At 39.1% G+C, this 19,197-nt stretch overlaps 1 protein-coding gene across 2 annotated transcripts in view; it reads left to right on the forward strand.

Annotated features, from left to right (window-relative positions):
* Positions 1-9,112: 9,112 nt before the first annotated feature.
* LOC133548916 (transcription regulator protein BACH2-like) overlaps positions 9,113-19,197 on the forward strand; it is a 42,257-nt gene continuing 32,172 nt past the window's right edge. Inside the window, exon 1 of one of the 2 annotated variants that reach the window (XM_061893864.1) lies at positions 9,113-9,417. The gene's annotated coding sequence lies outside the window, so the exon portion shown is untranslated. The remainder of the gene's footprint in view (positions 9,418-19,197) is intronic. The other variant, XM_061893863.1, reaches the window with a different exon arrangement.

Here is a 19,197-nt window from a genome sequence, read left to right on the forward strand (position 1 = left end):
ATCATCGCTTACGTGCAGTGATTTCTCCAGATCCTCTGAAACTTTTGATGATTTTACGTACTGTAGATGGTAAAATCTCTAAATTCCTCGTTGAGAAATGTTGTTCTAAAACTGTTCGACAATTTGCTTACAAAGTGGTGACCCTCGCCCCATCCTTGTTTGTGAATGACTTAGCATTTCATGGAAGCTGCTTTTAAAGCCAATCATGGCACCCACCTGTTCCCAATTAGCCTGCACACCTGTGGGATGTTCCAAAATAAGTGTTTGATGAGCATAACTCAACTTTATCAGTATTCATTGCCACCTTTCCCAACTTCTTTGTCATGTGTTGCTGGCATAAAATTCTAAAGTTAATGATTATTTACAAAAAAACAATGTTTATGAGTTTGAACCTCAAATATGTTGTCTTTGTAGCATATTCAACTGAATATGGCTTGAAAAGGATTTGCAAATCATTGTATTCTGTTTATATTTACATCTAACACCATTTCCCAACTCCTATGGAAACAGGGTTAGTAAGTTTGTCTCCTTGTTCATTTGGATGACTGTAAAGACAGGCAAGTGATCACTTACATCAGTCACTAAAAGTCCACTTTTTCTCTTCCCATCAAATACATTTAGGGCTGCAACTAACGATAAATTTGATAATCGATTAATCTGTCGATTATTACTTCGATTAATCAAATAATAATTGGATAAAAAGGACAAACTACATTTCTATTCTTTCCAATACTTTATTTTAAAAACAAACGCACACTGGCACCGTGTCCTTTCCACTTGGCAAACATAACAATAACAAGGCAAGTGTTAGAAAAAGGTTTAGTTTTTTTTAATAAAATGCACAATGTGATCAAACTTTCTTGTTCTTGTCAAAAGTCTAGCAGCCGCATTTTGTACCAACTGTAATCTTTTAATGCTAGACATGGGGAGACCCCAAAATAATACGTTACAGTAGTCGAGGCGAGACGTAACAAACGCATGGATAATGATCTCAGCGTCTTTAGTGGACAAAATGGAGCGAATTTTTGCGATATTACGGAGATGAAAGAAGGCCGTTTTAGTAACGCTTTTAATGTGTGCCTCAAAGGAGAGAGTTGGGTGGAAGATAATACCCAGATTCTTTACCGTGTCGCCTTGTTTAATTGTTTGGTTGTCAAATGTTAGAGTTGTATTATTAAATAGAGTTCGGTGTCTAGCAGGACCGATAATCAGCATTTCCGTTTTTTCAGCGTTAAGTTGCAAAAAATTAGCGGACATCCATTGTTTAATTTCATTAAGACACGCCTCCAGCTGACTACAATCCGGCGTGTTGGTCAGCTTTAGGGGCATGTAGAGTTGGGTGTCATCAGCATAACAGTGAAAGCTAACACCGTATTTGCGTATGATGTCACCTAGCGGCAGCATGTAGATGCTGAAGAGTGCAGGGCCAAGGACCGAACCCTGGGGAACTCCACACGTTACCTTAACGTAGTCCGAGGTCACATTGTTATGGGAGACACACTGCATCCTATCAGTAAGATAAGAGTTAAACCAAGACAGGGCTAAGTCTGACGTACCAATTCGTGTTTTGATACGCTCTAATAAAATATTATGATCGACGGTATCGAAAGCAGCGCTAAGATCGAGGAGCAGCAACATAGATGACGCATCAGAGTCCATCGTTAGCAATAGATCATTAGTCATTTTTGCGAGGGCTGTCTCAGTACAGCAGGGGTCACCAACACGGGGCCCGCGGGCACCAGGTCGCCCGTAAGGACCAGATGAGTCGCCCGCTGGCCTGTTCTAAAAATAGCTCAAATAGCAGCACTTACCAGTGAGCTGCCTCTATTTTTTAAATTGTATTTATTTACTAGCAAGCTGGTCTCACTTTGCTCGACATAGAATTTGAAAATCCAAGAAAATATTTTAAAGACTTGGTCTTCACTTGTTTAAATAAATTCATTTATTTTTTTACTTTTCTTCTTATGACTTTCAGAAAGACAATTTTAGAGAAAAAATACAACCTTACAAATGATTTTAGGATTTTTAAACACATATACCTTTTTACCTTTTAAATTCCTTCCTCTTCTTTCCTGACAATTTAAATCAATGTTCAAGTATTTTTTTTATTGTAAAGAATAATAAATACATTTTAATTTAATTCTTCATTTTTGCTTCTGTTTTTTTGACGAAGAATATTTTTGAAATATTTCTTCAAACTTATTATGACTAAAATTAAAAAAATTTATGTGGCAAATCCAGAAAATCTGTAGAATCAAATTTAAATCTTATTTCAAAGTCTTTTGAACTTCTTTACAAAATGTTTACCTGGAAAATCTGTAAGAAAATTTTTTTTGTCTTTGTTAGAAATATTGTTTGGTGCAATTTGTTATATATTCTAACAAAGTGCAGATTGGATTTAAACATGTCATCAAAATTCTAAAATTAATCTTAATCAGGAAAAATTACTAATGATGTTCCATAAATCGTTTTTTGTATTTTTTCAAAAAGATTTGAATTAGCAAATTTTTCTCTTCTATTTTTCTGGTGAATTTTGAATTTTAAAGAGTCGAAATTGAAGATAAACTGTTTCCATCCATTCATCCATCCATTTCTACCGCTTATTCCCTTTGGGGTCGCGGGGGCACTGGTGCCTAGCTCAGCTACAATCGGGCGTAAGGCGGTGTACACCCTGGACAAGTTGCCACTTCATCGCAGATAAACTGTTTCATAGTTTATATTAATTGTGAGAAATCATTAAGATGATCAGTGTTTCCACAAAGATAAATATCATTAATCATTAATAATAACATAGAGTAAAAGGTAAATTGAGCAAATTGGCTATTTCTGGCAATTCATTTAAGTGTGTATCAAACTGGTAGCCCTTGGCATTAATCAGTACCCAAGAAGTAGCACTTGCTTTCAAAAAGGTTGCTGACCCCTGCCGTCAAGTGATTTGCCCTGAAACCAGATTGAAAGGTTTCACATAGATTGTTAGACGCTAAGTGTTCATTTAGCTGCTCTGCAACAATTTTTTCGAGGATTTTCGAAATAAAGGGAAGGTGAGACACCGGTCGGTAGTTTACCATGAGGTCAGGATGGAGGTTAGGTCTTTTAAGAAGAGGATGAATAACCGCTTTTTTGAATGCTAGGGGAACAGTGCCCGAGGAAAGTGATAAGTTTATAATATTTAGCACTGATGGACCTAATAATACAAAAAGCTCCTTGATCAGTTTCCCAGGAAGTGGGTCAAGTAAACATGTTGTTTGTTTTATTCCATTTACACGTTGTAACAATTCCTCTAATGTTATTTCCTCAAAACGAGAGAAACTATTTTGGAGGGCAGTATCCGCCGTATATACAATCGTGTCAGTGTTAATAGAACCCCGTTGTAGCTGGGACGCATTGTCTTTAATCTCCTTTCTAATGACTTCAATTTTCTTACTAAAGAATTGCATAAAGTCATCTGCCGAGTGGGTGGAGCTACTGAGAGCGATGCTACTGAACTAAACAAAAATTTAGGATCGTTTTTTATTAAGGTGAATGAGATTTGAGTAATAATGAGTTTTAGCTAAGGTAAGCATGCGTTTATAAGTTATTAAACTATCACTCCATGCTTGATGGTGCACCTCAAGTTTAGTCGTGCGCCATTTGCGTTCCATCTTTCTACATAATCATTTCTGAGCTCTAGTTTCTTCTGCAAACCATGGCGTACGCCTTTTTTAACTTCAGCGGTGCTATACTAGCAATGGTTTCGCGCAGGGCGTTGTTAAAGTTGTTAGTGAGGTTATCAATAGAGCCCACATACTTTGGGAACGGTGCCATTACCGAGGGCAGTAGGTCAGCAAGAGTTGTCGTTGTGGCCGTATTAATGTTGCGGCTGCTATAGCAGTTATTATTATTATTAGTTTGACGAACATGCGTCTGAACCTCGAATTTTATAAGGTAATGATCGGACATTACTTTAGTATACGGGAGTATCGTAACTTTGGAAGCGGTGATACCCCTGACAAGCACTAGGTCTATCGTATTACCGTTGCGATGCGTGGGTTAATTTATTATTTGTGTAAGACCACAGTTATCAATTATAGTCTGGAGCGCCACGCACGGTGGGTCCGATGGGGTATTCATATGGATATTAAAGTCCCCCATTATAATTATATTATCGGCGTGCGTCACTAGATCAGCAACGAACTCTGAAAAATTCACTGATAAAGTCCGAATAGGGCCCTGGACGGAAGTAGATAACAACCAGGTGTAGAGGCAGCGGTGTGACAGACCTCATAGTAAGCACCTCAAACGATTTATATTTATTATTTAGGTTAGGGCTAAGGTTAAAGTTTTCATTGTATGTTATTGTGACACCCCCCCCCCCCCCCCCCCGACCCCTTTTAAGGGGACAGGCAATGTGCGTATTTGTATAGTTAGGAGGAGATGCCTTTTTTATCGCAAAAAAATTGTCTGGTTTAAGCCAGGGTTCGCTAAAACTGATGACGTTAAGATTGTTGTCTCTGATGACCTCATTAACTAACAACGTTTTGGGAGAAAATTATCTTATGTTTAAAAAGCCCATATTATAGGTAGTGGGTTGTTTTAAGGAGTTTTTTATCAAATTATCCGTAATAGCAATATTATTAATATTGCATTTAGTATGCGTAGTGCACATAAAATAATTACGACCATATCTAGGAATTAATATGATGGAAATTTTCAGATTCTTTGCTTGGTGCTGCGATAAACTGAAGGCATCATAATTTACCACCTCAGTCGAACGCATTTCCAACTCTGACAGTCATAACAGAAACATCATTATGTGAGTTGTGTATTATTCTAAGAGAATTGCTACGTGTGCAGGGATTATCCAGCCTGGCACTGGCTAGTTCTAACTTAACCGACTCCTCGCCCTGTCTAGCAGGCTCTGTAATATTCTGTGACCGGGCTTGCTCTGGTGCAGTTAGTCAAATGTGACTCAAACAGAAATCTATGTTTCTAGCCAAGAGGATAGCACCTTCCCGGTTAGGGTGAAGGCCGTCTCTCATCAGCAAGCCAGGTTTGCCCCAGAAGGAGGGCCAATTATCAATAAACGTTAGTCCCTGTTGTCTACAGAAGCTAGCCAGCCACTTATTAAGCGAGACTAATCTGCTATATCTCTCATCATTGGCCCCTCTTGCAGGCAGGGGGCCGGAGACAATTACTCGATGCCAGGACATTTTACTAGCAAGATCACAAGTCCTGGCTATGTTTCTCTTTGTAATCCCTGACTGTCTCATCCTAGTGTCATTGTACCCAACGATTAGCCTGTCGTACGTGTTTACTAGGCCTGTTAAGAGTTAGCTCCCTAAGATTAGCTTCAATGTCAAGGGCTCTGGCCCGGGCAATACACTTTACGGTGGCTGGTATGCTAAGCTTTATGTTTCGGGTGATGGTGTCCCCTATGACTAAAGTGTGGTGCCCTGTAGACTGGGGTGTAGGACTAGTTAAAGGGCTAAATCTGTTATGCGTCTTCACTGGTACACCGTAGCTTGTAGGCCGTTTAGGGCTGCTACAGGCTGGGCTAGTTAGCTCGCTACAGCTAATGCTAGCAGATGTGTCCGCAACATCTAAAGTTACGAAATTACACTGCTCTAACTGGCGGACACGGATCTCTAGCAGAGCCAACCTATCCATGAGTAAAGTTCACGAAGCGCAGGAAGCCACACTCACAGTATTTTCTGTCATCGAGTGAAGTGCCAGCTGTCTTCGGGAAGTGGTGGTCACGGTGTGCGGCAAGTCGCTTCCTTTACACCGGCGCCACCTTTCTCCGCGCTAGCTTCGTTAGCTTAGCAGCTAGCTAGCTGAAGGAGGAGTGGTGAGACAGAGATCGGGTGATTTGCAAGTTAAATGGAACTACTAAATATGTTTGGGAAGTAATAAAGAAAGCTGCAAAACAATTAAGGCACACAGATAAAACAATACTTCGCTTTGTTGCAACAGCGAGCAGTCAAACTAAGTTACACCGTAAGGAGAGGGGCCACATGTCTGAAAGCCCCGCGGTTTGAAGGCATCCCTATGGTAAATAGGAGCTAGCCAGCAAAGGATGCATGAGCACGAGCAGAGGGGGGCTCGGCCTTGTTGTCAATCAGGGCTAGCATGACGTCAGCAAAAGCAATGTCAACAATGCAGCTCCTATAGCACGACAGTTGTCCGCTAGCAATTAGCGCTCTAGATGCCAACTAGCGAGTGGTGCGGCAGTTGTCAGCTACCGATTAACGCTCTCATTTTCAGCTATCAATTAGCACGGTGGTTGTAAGATAGCGACGAGGCGCCATTCGTCAGCTAGTGGTTAGCGCAGCGGTTGTCAACCAGCAATTTGCAGTGCAGCCAGCTAGAAATCAGCGCTCTAGTCACCAACAAGCGAGTCGTGCGCCAGCTGTCAGCTAGCGATTAACGCACTCATTTCCAGCTATCAATTAGCACGGCGGTGGTCGGATAGCGACGACCTTGCCGTTTGTCAGCTCGTGGTTGGTGGCACCGGTTGTCGACTCACGATTTTGCTGCGCATCTGGCCAGCGAGAAATTAGTGCTCAAGTTTAAAATGTTAAAAATAAGTCAAATTATTATTATCATTTTGTATTTAATGCTTACAGTAAATCTCTATATCAACTTGAGGTTGATATAAAGTAAAACAAATAAGGTTTTATGCCTTTTCTGTCAAAGACAATTTTGTTTTTTTATAGTAAAACTGAAATATGCAGTATTTAGATAGATAGATAGATAGATAGATAGATAGATAGATAGATAGATAGATAGATAGATAGATAGATAGATAGATAGATAGATGGATAGACAGACAGACAGACAGACAGACAGACAGACAGACAGACAGACAGACAGACAGACAGACAGACAGACAGATAGATGGATAGATAGATAGATATATAGATATATAGATAGATAGATAGACAGACAGACAGACAGACAGACAGACAGACAGATAGATAGATAGATAGATAGATAGATAGATAGATTGATAGATAGATAGATAGATAGATAGATAGATAGATAGATAGATAGATAGATAGATAGATAGATAGATAGATAGACAGACAGATAGATAGATAGATAGATAGATAGATAGATAGATAGATAGATAGATAGATAGATAGATAGATAGATGGATAGATAGATAGATAGTACTTTATTGATTCCTTCAGGAGAGTTCCTTTATTTAGCAATTAAATCCCTCAATGATCAATAATGCAGGACACCATTGATTTTAATTATTTAATATTTTGAGTAATCACAGTGAAAAGTTCAACAAAATCCTACTAAATACATTTGAGATACAAAAGGTTCCCCACTCATAAATTGATGCATTTTTATTAGGTTTTTTTTACTTGTAACACTTACATTTCAAGATCAACTTCCGATATATCTGTCGATTTGAAGTTTGAACTATTATTTTGCTTGTTTAATGCTCTTTTGTCAAAACTTTGATGTTTTTATATGGCAACCACACAACATATGCAATATTTTTTCCACAAATTTTTTTTTAAAGTGATACATTTGAAGTAATAATTCATTATAACATAGATTTTTTTTTACCTTTTTTTTTTGAGAAATGGAAAAAAAAGAAAATAAAAACTAAAGGAACAAAAAAACTGCCCGCATGGCAGCTTTGTGACAACATTGCCACTTTTTCTCATTAGATTTCAGCTCATTCCACTTTTTTTGCAATGTTTTTATTTTTATTTTTGCAATACTATCAATTTTGCAATTTTTGCAGAATGTGTGGCGGGTCGGTAAACGATTAGTTGCGGGCCACAAATGGCCCCCGGGCCGCACTTTGGATCAGGAACCTTTTTGAGACCAAGAGCTACTTCTTGGGTACTGATTAATGCAAAGGGCTACCAGTTTGATACACACTTCAATAAATTGCCGGAAATAGCCAATTTGCTCAATTTACCTTTAATAAATAAATCTATATATATATATATATAAATAAAAATGGGTATTTCTGTCTGTCATCTCATTGTACATTTTTTTTCCTTTTATGGAAGGATTTTTGTAGGGAATAAATGATGAAAAAACACTTAACTGAACGGTTTAAACGAGGGGAAAACAGGCAAAAAATTAAAATTAAATTTTGAAACATATTTTATCTTCAATTTTGACTCTTTAAAATTCAAAATTCAACCGACAAAAAGAAGAGAAAAACGAGCTAATTCAAATCTTTTTGAAAAAATTTAAAAAAGAATTTATGGAACATCATTATTCATTTTTCCTGATTAAGATTAATTTTAGAATTTTGATGACATGTTTTAAATAGGTTAAAATTCCAATCTGCACTTTGTTAGAATATATAACAAATTGGACCAAGCTATATTTCTAACAAAGACGAATCATTATTTCTTATAGATTTTCCAGAACAAAATTTTTAAAAGAAATTCAAAAGACTTTGAAATAAGATTTAAATTTGATTCTAAAGATTTTCTAGATTTGCCAGAATATTTTTGTTTTATTTTAATCTTAATAATTTTTAAGAAATATTTCACAAATATTCTTCGTCGAAAAAACAGAAGCTAAAATGAAGAATTGAATTAAAATGTATTTATCATTATTTACAATAAAAAAAAAACTTGATCATTGATTTAAATTGTGATTGAAAATCCTAAAATCATTTTTAAAGTTGTATTTTTTTCTCTAAAATTGTCTTTCTGAAAGTTATAAGAAGCAAAGTAAAAAAATAAATGAATTTATTTAAACAAGTGAAGACCAAGTCTTTAAAATATTTTCTTGGATTTTCAAATTCTATTTGAGTTTTGTCTCTCTTAGAATTAAAAATGTGGAGCAAAGCGAGACCAGCTTGCTAGTAAATAAATACAATTTAAAAAATAGAGGCAGCTCACTGGTAAGTGCTGCTATTTGAGCTATTTTTAGAACAGGCCAGCGGGCGACTCATCTGGTCCTTATGGGCGACCTGGTGCCCGCGGGCCCCGTGTTGGTGACCCCTCCCATGAGGAGAGGGGCCACATATTTGAAACCCCCGCGGTTTCTATTGTAAATAGGAGCTAGCTAGCAAAGGATAGAGGCTGCGCGAGCACGAGCACGAGCACGATCACGAGCACGAGCACGAGGGGGGCTCGGCCTTGTTGTCAATGAGGGCTAGCATGACGTCAGCAGAAGCAATGTCAACAATGCAGCTCCTGCAGGAGAAAAGGCGTCACATTCTACGCAGGCGCACGTGCACGCGCACAGCGCCCGATGCCGACGTTCCAAGTGCTAAGTAAGCGTGGATCAGAGTCTGCGTGGAAGCGTGGAAGAAGCAAGCAAGCAGGATGCAGCAGAGTGACTTTCAGAAGTAAGCAAGCAAGCAAGCAGGATGCAGCAGAGTGACTTTCCCGCCTGAGGAGGAGCGGCCGGGCCAGCGAGGAGCGGGAAAGAAAAGGCAGCAAAGAGGTGAGCTCATTTGTTGACAATCACGCTGTCGTCCGCTGGAATAAAAGCCGCGCTGGTGCTCGTCGACTCTCTGGGATCTACTCTTCTTGTTGTTGTTGTTGTTGTTGTTGTTGTCGCAGCCAAGCTTTCTGTGTTTTCATGGCGGTTCTTCTCTCTCTCTCGCACTTTGGACGCCGACTCTTTTCTTCCTTCTACTCCCGACCACCTTGATCTTGTGGAGCCTGAGAGCTACAAACCCCCCAAAGTGCGACCCCAAAAGGGAATAAGCGGTAGAAAATGGATGGATTATTGACATTTTGTGCTGAGTTCCCCGCGCGTCCAGCCGTGTTGTTTGCGTCATGGCGGCTTTGTTTCCTTTCTACAAGTCGGCGCGTGCTTGCTGCCGGCGAACAAAGTGTCCGCTGAAGAGAAAAAGAAGAAAGAGAGGCAAAAAGAGTGAAGTATGTGGAGAGATGCTGTCATTTGGAGGAGAAGAAGAGGGACAAAAGGAGTCAGGGCGGCCGCCCTTCTTCCCGCCCTGCCCCCCTTATTCCCGCCCTCTCGCTTCACACAAATGCCACAAATCTTCCTCTTATTTCGTCTTCTACTGCTTTGAGAGCAATATTAGTTGAAGAGTCCCGGTGATGTTTTAGTCGGGCGGTGCTGGAGGACAGAGGACAACATTGTTGGGCATCAACTTGCATTCTTTGTCAGCCTTTGTTGTCCCGCTGAAGCTCCCACTGCTCCCAGCATCTCAGCCTGATGGACAACATCAAATATTTAGCACATCTTCACCTCCTTTTCTCCTCAGAGGAAAAGGACACTCGGCCCTTTTTGCAATATCATAATCCGGACTAAATATTCCCACTATTACAAGGACAACTAGTCAACATAGTAGAGCAGGCGTGTCCAACTCCTTTCACATGGAGACAAATCTACTCCCGGTTCAAATCACGACACGATAACTTCAAAATAAAGACAACTTCAGATTGTTTTCTTTGTTTTTTCTGTATGTACAAACCCCCGTTTCCATATGAGTTGGAAATGGTGTTAGATGTAAATATAAACAGAATACAATGATTTTGCAAATCCTTTTCAAGCCATATTCAGTTGAATATGCTACAAAGACAACATATTTCATGTTCAAACTCATAAACTTTTATTTATTTATTTTTGCAAATAATAATTAACTTAGAATTTCATGCTGCAACACGTGCCAAAGTAGTTGGGAAAGGGCATGTTCACCACTGTGTTACATCACCTTTTCTTTTAACAACACTCAATAAACGTTTGGGAACTGAGGAAACTAATTGTTGAAGCTTTGAAAGTGGAATTCTTTCCCATTCTTGTTTTATGTAGAGCTTCAGTCCAACAGTCCGAGGTCTCCACTGTCAATCAATCAATCAATCAATGTTTATTTATATAGCCCTAAATCACAAATGTCTCAAAGGACTGCACAAATCATTACGACTACAACATCCTCGGAAGAACCCACAAAAGGGCAAGGAAAACTCACACCCAGTGGGCAGGGAGAATTCACATCCAGTGGGACGCCAGTGACAATGCTGACTATGAGAAACCTTGGAGAGGACCTCAGATGTGGGCAACCCCCCCCCTCTAGGGGACCGAAAGCAATGGATGTGGAGCGGGTCTAACATGATACTGTGAAAGTTCAATTCATAGTGGCTCCAACACAGCCGCAAGAGTTCAGTTCAAAGCGGATCCAAGACAGCAGCGAGAGTCCCATCCACAGGAAACCATCCCAAGCGGAGGCGGATCAGCAGCGTAGAGATGTCCCCAACCGATACACAGGCGAGCGGTCCATCCTGGGTCCCGACGAGCGGTCCATCCTGGGTCCCGACTCTGGACAGCCAGTACTTCATCCATGGTCATCGGACCGGACCCCCTCCGCAAGGGAGGGGGGGGACATAGGAGAAAAAAGAAAAGAAGCGGCAGATCAACTGGTCTAAAAAGGAGGTCTATTTAAAGGCTAGAGTATACAAATGAGTTTTAAGGTGAGACTTATTGTCCAATTTTACACTTCATAATGCGCCACACATTTCTCATGGGAGACAGGTCTGGACTGCAGGCGGACCAGGAAAGTACCCGCACTCTTTTTTTTTTTTACGAAGCCACGCTGTTGTAACACTTGTCTTGCTGAAATAAGCAGGGGCGTCCATGAAAAAGACGGCGCTTGGATGGCAGCATATGTTGTTCCAAAACCTGTACGTACCTTTCAGCATTAATGGTGCCTTCACACATGTGTAAGTTACCCATGCCTTGGGCACTAATGCACCCCCATACCATCACACATGTGTAAGTTACCCATGTCTTGGGCACTAATACACCCCCATACCATCACACATGTGTAAGTTACCCATGTCTTGGGCACTAATACACCCCCATACCATCACACATGTGTAAGTTACCCATGCCTTGGGCACTAATGCACCCCCACACCATCACACATGTGTAAGTTACCCATGCCTTGGGCACTAATACACCCCCACACCATCACACATGTGTAAGTTACCCATGCCTTGGGCACTAATACACCCCCATACCATCACACATGTGTAAGTTACCCATGTCTTGGGCACTAATACACCCCCATACCATCACACATGTGTAAGTTACCCATGTCTTGGGCACTAATACACCCCCATACCATCACACATGTGTAAGTTACCCATGCCTTGGGCACTAATACACCCCCATACCATCACACATGTGTAAGTTACCCATGCCTTGGCCACTAATACACCCCCATACCATCACACATGTGTAAGTTACCCATGTCTTGTTCACTAATACACCCCCATACCATCACACATGTGTAAGTTACCCATGTCTTGGGCACTAATACACCCCCATACCATCACACATGTGTAAGTTACCCATGTCTTGGGCACTAATACACCCCCATACCATCACACATGTGTAAGTTACCCATGTCTTGGGCACTAATACACCCCCATACCATCACACATGTGTAAGTTACCCATGTCTTGGGCACTAATACACCCCCATACCATCACACATGCTGGCTTTTACACTTGATAACAGTCTGGATGGTTCGCTTCCCCTTTGGTCCGGATGACACAATGTCAAATATTTCCAAAAACAATTTGAAATGTGGACTCGTCAGACCACAGAACACTTTTCCACTTTGCATCAGTCCATCTTAGATGATCTCGGGCCCAGAGAAGCCGGCGGCGTTTCTGGATGTTGTTGATAAATGGCTTTGCATAATAGAGCTTTAACTTGCACTTACAGATGTAGCGACCAACTGTATTTAGTGATAGTGGTTTTCTGAAGTGTTCCTGAGCCCATGTGGTGATATCCTTTAGAGATTGATGTCTGTTTTTGATACAGTGCTGTTTGAGGGATGGAAAGTCACGGTCATTCAATGTTGGTTTCCAGCCATGCTGCTTACGTGGAGTGATTTGTCCAGATTCTCTGAACCTTTTGATGATATTATGGAGCGTAGATGTTGAAATCCCTCAATTTCTTGCAATGTCACTTTGAGAAAGGTTGTTCTTAAACTGTTTGACTATTTGCTCACGCAGTTGTGGACAAAGGGGTGTACCTCGCCCCATCCTTTCTTCTTCAAAAATCCACAGTTTCAAACTGTTCCAACTTCAAAATATTCAGCCTGTTTGGGATAATGTGTGCGCTACTTCAACAATTCAAAAAAAAAAAAAAAAAAAATTCCAGGATTTCCCTTCAAATTCAGCATTGGAGCTTTCACCCTTTGGGAATTGCCTCATCTAGTTATTAATTAAATTCCGTATTTCTGAGGCTATAGCGCTCACCGGTATGGATTACTTAGCATGATTTGTTTTAGTTACATTGTAAAATTTACAAACGTTGCTTGGAGTGATGAATGAAATATAATTTCGAGCATAAAAGCTAGGGACAAGTATACTTTTGGCACGAAACAGGAAGTACATTGTCAACCTACAGTACCTGCAGTGAGCAAACTGGTCTAAAAGATGCACCTTAGCACAAACGATAACACCCATTTTAAGTGTCTGTCTGTGTTTTATGATAACTATTTCTTGAATATTAAACACTATGGCCGTTTAGGCGAAAAACAAATCCATATATTAGCGGCACCGTTTTATTAGTCGCAGGATTCAAAGTGTTGGAAAAAAGTGTCGGCTTGTATTGGAAAACATGGTATTTTTCACCTTTGCTTCTCAGTTATTTTCTGTCACACTATAGTTTAGGGGTTTTTCAAACCTAATATTCTTTTTCTGTTTGACTCATGTCACTTGACTTTTGTTGCTTCAATTAATCGTTTAACGAGTGTAACTACCATCAATTCCGGACTATAAGGTGTTACTTTTTTTCCTACGCTTTGAACCCTGCAGCATTAAAACAGTGCGGCTAATTTGTGGATTGTTTCTTCGCTGACAGGCATGAAGCAAATAGTTTTCATTAAACACATGCAAAGACACTTAAATGTTGTGGTTTGGTTTGTGCTATGGCGCCATCTTTTGGTTGAGTTATCTCAGTCCAGATGCAGCTGGGTGAATGCCTCCAAGTGTTTACTGCTTTTTCAAGCTTTAAATCAGAAGTACAAGTGCTGTTCTGTTTTCTAGCCGTCCATAGCGTTCTACTTGTATGGATTCTTCATTCATCACTCCAAGGGACGGTTGTAAGTTTTACAATATAACTAAAACAATTAATGCTTGCTAAATGTGTGATGTCTGTAGGAGTGTTTCCATGCATACTTCTACGTGCTATCATAATGTAGTCAAGCTAGTGTCATTAGCTAATATGCTAACATGTTTACAAGTGTTTGCGTTAGTATTATCAACTTACAATGGCATTCTTTTTGTATTGTTTCAGCTTCGTTAATTCACCAAAAACGTCACCGCAAAGTTTTTGAGTCTGTTTAGCTTACTGGAGAGCTAGCTTTTTCAAACTCCATTAATAATAAACAATACACTTGTCAAGAAAATAAGTAGTAATTATAATAGTGACTAAGTCTATCTCAGTTTCAATAAGGTTTTTTTCTCTGTACTTTGTACACACTTTGAGTTTTAACAGTAATCTGAAACTAGATTATATGAGTAAACAATCCAAGTTTGTAAATAATATCAAAAAAGGATGCAGAGAAAATAAAAATATTGAGCTCATCACTCTAGTATCCATCATATACTGATAGTACCCTTGGTATCGTCACTATCATTTTATGGATTTATTAAGCACTTATTTCTTGGTGTTGTTTGAAGCGGGCTTAGCGGTTAGCTCGGCATTTATAATGCCTTCTCCTACTTTGTTCTCTGTGTGTAACAGGTTTAGCCTTGTCCTCCAGTGATAAACACTACATGGTTAAGATATGTAAAATATTAAAACCTGTAGTTTATTTGCCGTTATTATTAGCTTATGGCGGTGCTTCTCAATTATTTCTGTTACGCCACTCTCCACTGCAACTATAAATAGTATCATTTGTCTATAAATTGTTATAAGTACACCTCTGCATAACATTATGTCCATATCAACATTAAAGAAAACAAAAAACAAATACAGATCAACTTGCAACAAGGAATAACTTTATTAACATTGTTTTTTTTAGTCTTTAACAGAAAATATTCAAGTGCAATAATTTGCCTGAAATATAAAAAAAAAATCTCATTCAAACTATTGAACATTTGATACTGAAAAAAAACAACAACTTAGGAGCACTATATATATATATATATATATATATATATATATATATATATGTGTGTTTGTATATATATATATGTGTGTTTATATATATATATATATATATATATAAAACAGTAACTAACAAAACATAAATGAATAGAACAATTTGTGCTGACTTTTTTTTTAATTCCTCAAAACGAGAAAGTCAGGATTAATGGCTACAATGAGTTGGTTTTGCAGTGCATGATACTGATAAAGCATGTTCCCTGGGGTCACATGGCCAGCTGGCCCCCACCAGCCAGCTGTATTTGAGAAGATCTGGGTTCAGGGGTGCGGCTCCACACTGTGTATGGAGACACCCATTTAGCTCGGGGGTTCTAGAAATAAACACGGTGTCATTTAAGGGCCTAACCTCGGAAGGCAGACTATCATTCTGGCATGGTGTACATCTTTAAATGTAATATCTAATTAATCCCCAATGAAAGTCTTTCTACAAGACGGGTGTCGGCAACCCGTGACTCTAGAGCCGCATGCAGCTCTTTAGTGCCACCCTAGTGGCTCTCTGGAGCTTTTTCAAAACTGTATGAAAAATGGAAAAAGATGAGGGGGAAAAAATATATTTTTTGTTTTTATATAGTTTCTGTAGGAGGACAAACATGACACAAAACTCCCTAATTGTTATAAAACACACTGTTTATATTAAACATGCTTCATTGATTCGAGTATTTAGCGAGCGCCGTTTTGTCCTACTAATTTTGGCGGTCCTTGAACTCACCCTAGTTTGTTTACATGTATAACTTTCTCCGACATTCTAAGACGTATTTTATGCTACTTCTTTTTCTGTCTCATTTTGTCCACCAAACGTTTAACGTTGTACATGAATGCACAAAGGAGAGTTTTGTTGATGTTATTGACTTGTGTGGAGTGCCAATCAGACATATTTGGTCACTGCATGACTGCAAGCTAATCGATGCTAACATGCTATTTAGGCTAGCTGTATGTACATATTGCATCATTATGCCTCATTTGTAGCTAGATTTGAGCTCATTTAGTTTCATTTAAGTCCTCTTGATTAAATTTATATATCATGACACACTATCTGTATGTAATATTGCTTTTAACTGTTTGCGGCTCCAGACAGATTTGTTTTTGTATTTTTGGTCCAATATGGCTCTTTCAACATTTTAGGTTGCCGACCCCTGATATAAGAAGCTGAATAACATGACAAAGTAAAAGCTCTAGGTGTTGTTTTTGCCTAACGGTAACACCATCAAAGCTGCCCACTAAAATGAGCTTTCAGCAACAGAAAACACATGACTGTCTTCTGCAACTATTAGCTATTAAGCTTTTACACGCTGAGGGAAAAAGGATGAAAGAAACCCCTGCACAATGGCAAAATGATGCTGATACGTACACAAAGTGAAATTCCATCCTTCCATTTTGTACCGCTTGTACCCTTCGGGTTTGTGGGGGGGAGGTGCATGTCTTTGGAGGTGGGAGGAAGCCGGAGTAGAACCCACGCAGTCACGGGGAGAACATGCAAACTCCACAGAGATAGACCCCGAGCCCAGGAATCTAACCCAGGACCTTCTTTATTGTGAGGCACGAGTGCTAACCACTGTCACACCATGCTGCCTGTTTCAAAGGGAAATTAGAGCAGGTAAATTCATACAAGGGAATATACAATATAGCAACCAGCTGGAGTCCACTGACACTGTTTTTAACTACTGTATGATGTTGCCATGGAAACAGGGCTCTCTTTCTAACGAGTTTTGATGGCCCTTACATGCAGTAGTCTCATATACATACACACACACATATATATATATATGTACAGTATATACAGAAACAATTTACTCAATATTGATTGGGTAAAAAAGAGAGTTTTCAATTCATAGTAATGTAAAATTAGAATGAATTCTTATTTTTTTATGGTGCTCTTGTGTGTAAAATGGAGAATGCCTTCTTTGTGGTTTCCATGGCAACCCAAGATGAAGCTATTTCCGCACAGAGCAGCTCAGACCCAGTTGTAGTGTACCTTTAGAGTAGCCCAAGGAAAATAAAATGAAGAGTACATTGGAGAGCTGCAAGTGCAGCGTTATAGTGAGAAATTGTTATAGTTATGATTATTATCATGTTAAATGTGCTCAAAAAGTGCCACACACACACTGAAATCTTATACCAAGATGTATTTTTTTTTCAACTTTAAATATTCTTGTGTTCGTGTTAGCATTTACGCTAGTCAGCAATTAGGGCGCTAGCTGCTTCTGTAGAAAATGATCAGTATCCCTGTGAGTTTTTTAAAGTGTGGTGATCAATAAGTGAGCAGAAACACACCGACTGGTGGTTCGGCTTTTGATTGATTGAAACTTTTATTGGTAGATTGCACAGTACAGTACATATTCCGTACAATTGACCACTAAATGCTAACACCCCAATAAGTTTTTCAACTTGTTTAAGCCGGGGTCCACCTTCATCAATTCATGGTTGAGCGTAGAGCTGGGCGATATCTGGATATCTGGATATAGTGGATATGTCACGGGTGTGTCTCTGTACGATATAGAAAATGACTATATAGTAGGGGTGTAACAGTACGTGGATTTGTATCGAAACGTTTTGATACGGGGGTTTCGGTTCAGTTCAGAAGTGTACCGAACAAGTTTCCACACGGACATATTAAGTAGTGTACCGCACGTTGTGTAAAAATGCACAGCAAGGCACAACACACGGCATGCTAGCAGCGACCGGGCAACGATGGACTGACCATACCTGACATAAACACATATATATGGTGTATGGTCACATGACCTAAACATATATATGGTGTATGGTCACATGACCTAAACATATATATGGTGTATGGTCACATGACCTAAACATATATATGGTGTATGGTCACATGACCTAAACATATATATGGTGTATGGTCACATGACCTAAACATATATATGGTGTATGGTCACATGACCTAAACATATATATGGTGTATGGTCACATGACCTAAACATATATATGGTGTATGGTCACATGACCTAAACATATATATGGTGTATGGTCACATGACCTAAACATATATATGGTGTATGGTCACATGACCTAAACATATATATGGTGTATGGTCACATGACCTAAACATATATATGGTGTATGGTCACATGACCTAAACATATATATGCTGTATGGTCACATGACCTAAACATATATATGCTGTATGGTCACATGACCTAAACATATATATGGTGTATGGTCACATGATCTAAACATATATATGGTGTATGGTCACATGACCTAAACATATATATGCTGTATGGTCACATGACCTAAACATATATATGGTGTATGGTCACATGACCTAAACATATATATGCTGTATGGTCACATGACCTAAACATATATATGGTGTATGGTCACATGACCTAAACATATCCACATATATATGGTGTATGGTCACATGACCTAAACATATATGGTGTATGGTCACATGACCTAAACATATATATGGTGTATGGTCACATGACCTAAACATATATATGGTGTATGGTCACATGACCTAAACATATATATGGTGTATGGTCACATGACCTAAACATATATATGGTGTATGGTCACATGACCTAAACATATATATGGTGTATGGTCACATGACCTAAACATATATATGGTGTATGGTCACATGACCTAAACATATATATGGTGTATGGTCACATGACCTAAACATATATATGGTGTATGGTCACATGACCTAAAGATATCCACATATATATGGTGTATGGTCACATGACCTAAACATATCCACATATATATGGTGTATGGTCACATGACCTAAACATATCCACATATATATGGTGTATGGTCACATGACCTAAACATATATATGCTGTATGGTCACATGATCTAAACATATATATGCTGTATGGTCACATGACCTAAACATATATATGGTGTATGGTCACATGACCTAAACATATATATGGTGTATGGTCACATGACCTAAACATATATATGGTGTATGGTCACATGACCTAAACATATATATGGTGTATGGTCACATGACCTAAACATATATATGGTGTATGGTCACATGACCTAAACATATATATGGTGTATGGTCACATGACCTAAACATATATATGGTGT

The sequence above is a fragment of the Nerophis ophidion genome, linkage group LG03 (assembly GCF_033978795.1).
Source record: "Nerophis ophidion isolate RoL-2023_Sa linkage group LG03, RoL_Noph_v1.0, whole genome shotgun sequence".
NCBI classification, from domain to species: domain Eukaryota; kingdom Metazoa; phylum Chordata; class Actinopteri; order Syngnathiformes; family Syngnathidae; genus Nerophis; species Nerophis ophidion.